The following is an 8590-nucleotide window of genomic DNA, read 5'->3' on the forward strand; positions in this document are numbered from 1 at the left end:
TCTTTGTGGCCTCCTCTGGACTCTCTCCAAGAGCTCTGTGTCCTCCTTAACACCAGGACAGCCTTCAGTCCAAACCCAGTCAAAACACAGCCTTATCCCCTCAAAGAATGTGTCCCAGGAGCTGCTTGTGAAAGCTGTGGTGGGATCATTGTGATCCATGCCTTTGGAAGTGCAGGCTTTTGGTCACTCTTGCTGCTGTCTTATCACTGTTGTGTCTCTGCACAGACCTTTGAGCTGGCTTTGCACAACACCCTGTGAGGTGTGCAGTGCTTTTCTTGCCCACCACATCTCTTGGTCCATGACTAGAAGGGTTGCAGCCACGTGGGGAGAAGTGAGTTTGCAGTGAGAAGGCAGCTGGGGAAAGTCACAGAGCACCCAGAAAATCTGCTTTATTGTACATCTTTCTGTAGTCCCCATTCTTGTGTCCTCCTGGGCAGGGATTGTGCCAATAAGAGGAGGAGAAAGGTCTCTGTAGACCTGAATTGCCCTTAAATTGCCCTAGATAGAGGAAAGAATTTGATAGGTCATATTATTTCTGATGCTGAGAGGGCTGCAGCAGCTCTGCTGTGAGCACAGGCTGAGAGAGTTGGGGCTGTGCAGGCTGGAGAGGAGAAGGCTTGGAGGAGACCTTGGAGTGGCCTTGCAGGATCTGAAGGGGGCTGCAGGAGGGCTGTGGAGGGACTATTGACAAGGTCTGGTACTGAGAGGATGAGGAGGAATGGGTTTGAAGTGACAGAGAGAGATTGAGACTGGATGTTAGGAAAGGGTTGTTTGGAGTGAGGGTGGTGAGACACTGGCACAGGCTGAGGGTGGTGAGACACTGGCACAGGTTGCCCAGGGGGGTGGTAGAGCACAGAAGCACCCAACGTGATCAAAGATCAAGAGAGATGTTGAGGTACTGAAGGTGTCCACAGGAGGGCGACAAAGCTGTGAGGGGCTGGAGCAGAGCCCTGTGAGGAGAGGCTGAGGGAGCTGGGGGGGTGCAGCCTGCAGCAGAGGAGGCTCAGGGCAGAGCTCATTGCTGCCTGCAGCTGCCTGCAGGGAGGCTGTAGCCAGGTGGGGTTGGGCTCTGCTGCCAGGCAAGCAGCAACAGAACAAGAGGACACAGTCTGGAGTTGTGCCAGGGCAGGTCTAGGCTGGATTGGGCAGTTGCTTGGGCAGGGCTGGGTGCTAGGTTGGGCTGGCTGAGCTTGGAGCTCTCTTCCCACCTGGCTGTTTCCATGATCCTAGCAGAACATCTGGGCTGGCTGGTGGAAGATTTTACTGAGTTCCATGCTTTGCAGCCTGGTAAGGGAGTTTGGTCACATGCAGCACAGGAAAGATGGAGCTTCTCCACCCCAGACAGCAGGCTCCATAAATGCATTTCTCAGATAACTCAGTGAGAGATCATCTGTTACACTTGTGCATGAGGAGAGGGAAGTTGTCCAGAATCTGTGCTCCAACCGGGGGGAAAAGATAATCCTTGGAAGCAGAGAGAGGGAATCTGCTGGCTGAGAGAGCCCAGAAAGCTTGGAGTGCTCCAGAGGCTGTGAGTGATACTGAGACTTCTGGGCAAATGGACAAAGGAATTGCTGACCCCTCTCAAGCCCTGCTTTGGTGAAGAGACATCTTTCTGCTTTGGTGGAGGAGGCTGTTGGCTCCAGGAGGTTGTTTAACTTCTTCCACTCTCAGCCCTGGATGCTGAGGCCTTCTGCCTTTGTTCCTCATGAGTGGCTGCCTCAGCTCCCTGATGGCTGCTTCCCATTCCAAAGATGGAGTTTGACTTCTCCTCTAAGAGGTCCCACCAGATCCGTGGTTTTCTGCAGGCAGAGCTTGCAGGCAGTTCTGTGGAGAGTGAATCTGGGGCTGAGCTCCATGAAAGCAGAGAGACAGAGAGGGGCCTGGGGGTTGTAATAGACAAACCCCTCAGTGTGAGCCAGCAGTGTGCCCAGGTGGCACAGAAAGCCAGGGGCACCCTGCCTGGGATCAGGAATGCTGTGGCCAGCAGGAGCAGGGAGGTTACTGTCCCCTTGGGCTCTGCTCTGCTGAGGCCACAGCTCAAGTGTTGTGTCCCTGGACACTCAGTACAGGAGGGATGTGGAGGTGCTGGAGCCAGTGCAGAGGAAGGCAGAAAAGCTGGGGAAGGGCCTGGAGAGCAAATCTGATGAGGAGAGACTGAGGGAGCTGGGGATGGGTAGTGTGAGGAAGAGGAGGCTGAGGGCAGAGCTCATGGCTGTCTGCAGCTACCTGAAAGGAGGTTGTGGAGAGGCTGCTGCTGGGCTCTGCTCACAGCTAAGCAGTGATAGAAGAAGAGGCAATGACCTCAAGCTGCCCCTGGGTAGGTTTAGACTGGACATGAGGAAGAATCTTTCCCCAGCAGGAGTGGTCAGGCCCTGGAATGAGCTGCCCAGGGAGGTGGTGGAGCCACCAACCCTGCAGGTGTTGGAAAGCCATTTGGATGTGGTGCCTGGGGCTAAGGTTGAGGGTGCACCTTGCAGAGCAGGGCTGTGGGTTGGACTGGGTGGTCCTGAGGGGTTTGCCAGCTGGAATCTTTGTGTGACTCTGTGAGCAAAGTGTCCTCGAAGCCTGGCAGGGGCAGACCCAAGCCTCCCTGTAGCTTTGCTCTTCATAAAACCTAGAAAATAAACAGTTCTGCCTCTCAAAAAAGGAAAAGACAGAGCAAAACCAGAGAGAGCTCCTGCTGCTTCCAGACATCCTCAGTCTACCTGTGCCTGTGCCCTTAGCCGTAGGGTGGGAAGCACTGAGCTGGCTGGATGCATCTCATCAGGGTGGGCAGTAAGGCCCAGGCTTGGCTTGCAACCTCCTCTTCTTAGCTGGGTTGGGTGTGTGCCAGTGGATCTTTTTGGATAAAGCCATATGGAATCATAGATTCAAAACAGGCTGGAAGAGAGCTCCAAGCTCAGCCAGCCCAACCTAGCACCCAGCCCTGCCCAACCAACCAGACCATGGCACTAAGTGCCCCAGCCAGCCTTGGCTTCAACACCTCCAGGCACAGCCACTCCACCACCTCCCTGGGCAGCCCATTCCAATGCCAATCACTCTCTCTGCCAACAACTTCCTCCTCACATCCAGCCTTTGTGTTCACCCCAAGCAGTAAAGCAAAGACCTGAGCCTGCACCTGTGAACCCTAGCTGCAGATTCGGGCTCCCAGACACTGTGAAGAGAAGGTCCAGTCCAGTGCTGCTCTCTCAGTTTGGACTGCAGCAGGAGGGTGAGAGCTGCCAGAGGCTCTGCCAGCAGCTCCCTGGTGCCCTGGGCTGCCATGCCCCCGTCAGAGGCAGCGTGGGAAGGTGCTGCACTCTCTCCACTCGCCCAGGCTGGGGGCAAAAACCCAAAACAAACCAAGAGAAAATGTTTTCACCAGAAGTACTTTCCAGAAAGGAGGTTGGCTGCTGGCTGCTGGCTCCAAACCTTTTCTTTCCTTCCCTGAGAACTGCTGAGGATTTCTGCAGAGAGAACCAGCACTGAGAATCCAATTTCCCTGAGATAAGCCCATTTTGGCAGGGCTTTTGGTCTCTCTGTTTTTTAGTGTTAGTAGCAGCAAAGGTCATCATTCAGCTCTGGGAAAGACTCTTTCTGATCACTTTCATCCCCACTTGGGCTCGAGGTTTGCAGCTAGGCTTTGCCTCACCCTACACCCCAGGAAATCCCTGGGTGGGCTGGGCAGGGCCATGCTGTTTGTTGAGTTATGCCATCTTTGAGCCCTCTTTTCTATAACCACAAGCAGGTCCCCAGCATGGAGCTAAACTCAGAGACCCAAGGAGAGCCATGATGGGGAAAGGAGATTATCTCAGCCTGGGGCTAGATCCTGCCAAAGCCTCCTCTAGCTTGGCAAGGAGTGCGTCCATATCAGCGTTGGTTGTAATAACAGCCTTCAGCTGGTCCATGCCTGGGGCAGGTGAGGTCTGCTGCACTTGGAAAGCTCCCTCTTTGCCTTGGGAAGCTTCCCCTTTCGTTTTGATCAGAGGACTCCAGCAGCTCTGCTGTGAGCACAGGCTGAGAGAGTTGGGGCTGTGCAGGCTGGAGAAGAGAAGGCTTGGAGGAGACCTTGGAGTGGCCTTGCAGGATCTGAAGGGGGCTCCAGGAGGGCTGGGGAGGGACTATGGACAAGGTCTGGTAATGAGAGGAGGAGGAGGAATGGGTTTGAAGTGGCAGAGGGGAGATTGAAAGTGGATGTTAGGAAAGGGTTGTTTGGAGTGAGGGTGATGAGACACTGGCACAGGTTGAGGGTGGTGAGACACTGGCACAGGTTGCCCAGGGAGGTTGTGGAGCACAGAAGCACCCAACATGATCCAAGATCTTCATTGAGTGCTTCTGTGCTCCACAACCTCCCTGGAGGTGTTCAAGGCCAGGTGAGAGGAGGCCTTGAGCAACCTGTTCTAGAGGAAGGCATCCCAGAAGCAGCACAATCCTTTCCAGAAGCAGCAGCAATCCCTTCCAGAAGCTGCACAACCTCCTCTAGAAGCATCAATCCCTTCCAGAAGCAGCACAATCCTTTCCAGAAGCAGCAGCAATCCCTTCCAGAAGCTGCACAACCTCCTCTAGAAGCATCAATCCCTTCCAGAAGCAGCACAACCCCTTCCAGAAGCTGCACAACCCTTCCAGAAGCAGCACAACCCCTTCCCACCTAAAGCATTGTCTGTCTGTATGCTTTTGCTGCCTGTTTCCAGGAGCAGTGCCAAGCCTGCCCTCCATTGCATGCTCTCCTTTGGTGCTTCTTCTTCCTCCCCATGGCTTGCCTCAGGCTCCTGCTGGCTAGCAAGAGGCTAAGCCTCACCATCCCCTGACAACCCAATGTGCTCCTGCATTTTATTTACACAGCTGCCACGTGTTTTGTTATGCCTCGGTCCTCTGCCCCTTCCTCTCTCAGTGGGTTGGGAGGAGAAGAATTGGCTTCTTAAAGCATTTCTGTTTACTTTTATTGCTCTTTAAACTATTTTATGGCCTTTTTTAACAGAGTGGCACGAGGATATTAAAATAACTAGCAACAACAACAAGGGGGGGGGGGGGAAGATGCATGCAAACATCATAGAAGTGGGTTTAACACTTCGGATGCCACTTCCAAGTGGCACCATGTGCTTGCTCGGAGGCCAAGCAGTGATTTCAGTGCACCATTCGTTGTGAGAGGCTTTACTGGGGATAGAGAGGGTGTGCTAATCACAGTGTCAGCTTCTCTAGCTGCACACAGGTATCTGCCCACAGCTTGGGCCTGGGACACACTGTTGTGCATGACAGTGCAGTGCATGTTGCAGTAGCCAGCAGAGGTCCACTCACTGCCCACCCCCAGCTGGCTGCATTCAGGGTCAGACTCCAAAATAAGAAGGCAGATGGTGTTAAAAGGGAAGAGAGCTGAGGAGCCAACCCTGTGCTGGGCTGCAGCAAGAGCAGTGTGGGCACAGGGCAAGGGAGGGCATTCTGCCCCTTGGCTCTGCTCTCCTCACACCCCACCTGCACTCCTGGGGGCAGCTCTGGAGCCTCCAGCACAAGCAGCACATGGAAGTGTTGGAGGCAGTGCAGAGGAGGCCACCAAGATGCTGAGAGGGCTGCAGCAGCTCTGCTCTGAGCACAGGCTGAGAGAGTTGGGGCTGTGCAGGCTGGAGAAGAGAAGGCTTGGAGGAAACCTTGGAGTGGCCTTGCAGGATCTGAAGGGGGCTCCAGGAGGGCTGTGGAGGGACTACTGACAAGGTCTGGTAATGAGAGGATGAGGAGGAATGGGTCTGAAGTGGCAGAGGGGAGATGGAAAGTGGCTGTTAGGAAAGGGTTGTTTGGAGTGAGGGTGGTGAGACACTGGCACAGGTTGCCCAGGGAGGTTGTGCAGCACAGAAGCACCCAACGTGATCTTTGATCACGTTGGGTGCTTCTGTGCTGCACAACCTCCCTGTCGATGTTCAGCACCAGTCTGGATGAGGCCTTGAGTGACCTGCTCTAGCAGGAGGTGTCCCTGCCTATGGCAGGAGGTTGGCACTGGCTGAACTTTGAGCTCCCTTCCAACCTAACCCATTCCATGACACTATCATTCTTCCCACCCAGCAAACCACAGCAAGTGCTTAGCCTGCAGTGCAAAGCTCTAAATCATCCCTGCTGACAGAAGTGGACAAGCTGAAGCTGAAGTTTCTGAGCAGAGTGCTTGGAGTGGCATCCTGTGCGTCAGCCCCCGAGCCGTGACCCCTCTTTTCCTCCCGCCCAAGAGACAAATGGTGAGAGCCTGTCAGACTTTATCTCTGGGCCACATTTTTAGCTGGGGACATAGGAAATCTCCAGGCCCAAGCAGTGCCTCTCTGAGGGCAGGTTCCTGAGGAGGTCTGTATTTGTGAAAGCAGAGCAACAAACAGAACAACACCCAAAGGCTGAGCCATCGTTTGTCACCAGGCAGACACTGAGCTGCTCGTCCCCAAAGGCCACTTCATCAGGGTCTTCCCTTGCAGCAGGAGGTGTTCCTGGGAAAGGGAGTGGGAACTTCTGGGCTCCTCAGTTCAAGAGAGATGTTGAGGTGCTGGAAGGTGCCCAGAGAAGGGCAGCAAGGCTGGGGAGGGGCCTGGAGCACAGCCCTGTGAGGAGAGGCTGAGGGAGCTGGGGGTGTGCAGCCTGCAGCAGAGGAGGCTCAGGGCAGAGCTCATTGCTGCCTGCAGCTGCCTGCAGGGAGGCTGTAGCCAGGTGGGGTTGGGCTGTGCTGCCAGGCAACCAGGGACAGAACAAGGGGACACAGCCTCAAGCTGTGGCAGGGCAGGTCTAGGCTGGCTGTTAGGAGGAAGTTGTTTTCAGAGAGAGTGATTGGCATTGGAATGGGCTGCCCAGGGAGGTGGTGGAGTGGCTGTGCCTGGAGGTGTTGCAGCCAAGCCTGGCTGGGGCACTTAGTGCCATGGTCTGGTTGCTTGGCCAGGGCTGGGCTCTCCTAGCCTCCAACAGCTCCACACCTGCTCCTAGCTGGAGGACAAACACAATGCTGGAGACTCCTCTTGCACACAAACCCATTTAATCTCACTGTTGTCAGCTTGGAATAAGACCCAGAGGCCTGATCCCGAAGCCCATTAGCCTTTGGAAAGGCTGCCTATGATGTCAGTGGATTTTGGAACAAGCTTTTGATGCTTTCTGGTAAGGGCTGATGGAAAAATAAAATCTCCAAGCTTAATTGAGTCGGAGGGGGTGGGTGGGGGGGTGGCAAGGAAACTGCTTTCAGCTGAATGTCACCTTTGTGAGGGGTGCATTTGCCTCCCGGAGGCAGGAAGCTCCACACTGATTGCCTTGGTCCTTTTGTTTATAATGCATCACTTATTCCAGGGCAGGGGGGGATTAGATTTCTGACATCATCTGAGATCACATTGAATGTTTTAATCTTCCTCAACAGCTTCCTAAGGGGAAGAAGGATCCTTTGCAATGACTTTTATCTGGATATCCAGCCCAGGCTTTGGCCGTCGCTCGCTGCCACTGACCTCTGCCACGAGCACAGCTGTCTGCAGCCCTGGGAGAGATGACAGTGCCCTGATGTCCTGAGCAACAGCTGCACACTACCTGCCTGGGAGATCACTCAGGGGGCTGTGGAGAGCAGTCCAAAGGGACACAAAATCCTCCCTGGGAGCTCCTGTGGCAGTGCTCTGTGTGTACAGGGCTGAGGAGAGAAGTGATGAGCTTAGAATCATAGAGTCAGAATGGGTTAGGTTGGAAGAGACCTCAAAGCTCAGCCAGTGCCAACCCCCAGCCATAGGCAGGGACACCTCCCACTAGAACAGGTCACTCAAAGACTCATCCAACCTGGTCCTGAGCACCTCCCTGGGCAACCTGTGCCAGTGTCTCGCCACCCTCAGCCTGTGCCAGTGTCTCACCACCCTCACTCCAAAGAACCCTTTCCTAACATCCACTTTCAGTCTCCCCTCTGCCACTTCAAACCCATTCCTCCTCATCCTCTCATTCCCAGACCTTGTCAATAATCCCTCCCCAGCTGTCCTGTAGCCCCCTTCAGATCCTGGACAGGTTGCACATCCACTGCTGCATTGCCAAGAGCTTGGCACATCCTTTTTGGGACCATACTTGGTGGTTAACAGCAGGTAAGGTTGTCCAGTGGCCCATCCTCATGCCACACTGTAGAGAGAAAGAGAGAGAGGAAGAGAGGAAGAGAGAAGGAAAGTAGAAAGGAAAGGAAGGAAGGAAGGAAGGAAGGAAGGAAGGAAGGAAGGAAGGAAGGAAGGAAGGAAAGAAAGAAAGAAAGAAAGAAAGAAAGAAAGAAAGAAAGAAAGAAAGAAAGAAAGAAAGAAAGAAAGAAAGAAAGAAAGAAAAGAAAAGAAAGAAAGAAAGAAAGAAAGAAAGAAAGAAAGAAAGAAAGAAAGAAAGAAAGAAAGAAAAGAAAGAAAGAAAGAAAGAAAGAAAGAAAGAAAGAAAGAAAGAAAGAAAGAAAGAAAGAAAGAAAGAAAGAAAGAAAGAAAGAAAGAAAGAAAGAAAGAAAGAAAGAAAGAAAGAAAGAAAGAAAGAAAGAAAGAAAGAAAGAAAGAAAGAAAGAAAGAAAGAAAGAAAGAAAGAAAGAAAGAGAGCAAAGAAAGAGAGAGAGAGTGTCCCTGCTCTCCTGGCTGGATTGTATATCTTAGCTCCTTATTCTGAC

The 8590-nt window shown here is 53.2% G+C and overlaps 1 long non-coding RNA gene across 2 annotated transcripts in view; it reads left to right on the forward strand.

Annotated features, from left to right (window-relative positions):
- LOC135177249 (uncharacterized) overlaps window positions 1-8261 on the forward strand; it is a 247834-nt gene extending 239573 nt beyond the window's left edge. Inside the window, exons 5-7 of one of the 2 annotated variants that reach the window (XR_010302999.1) lie at window positions 6031-6197; window positions 6992-7092; window positions 7346-8261. This is a non-coding gene — a long non-coding RNA (uncharacterized LOC135177249). The remainder of the gene's footprint in view (window positions 1-6030; window positions 6198-6991; window positions 7093-7345) is intronic. The other variant, XR_010303000.1, reaches the window with a different exon arrangement.
- Window positions 8262-8590: the final 329 nt, after the last annotated feature.

The sequence above is a fragment of the Pogoniulus pusillus genome, chromosome 8 (genome assembly GCF_015220805.1).
Source record: "Pogoniulus pusillus isolate bPogPus1 chromosome 8, bPogPus1.pri, whole genome shotgun sequence".
NCBI classification, from domain to species: Eukaryota; Metazoa; Chordata; class Aves; order Piciformes; family Lybiidae; genus Pogoniulus; species Pogoniulus pusillus.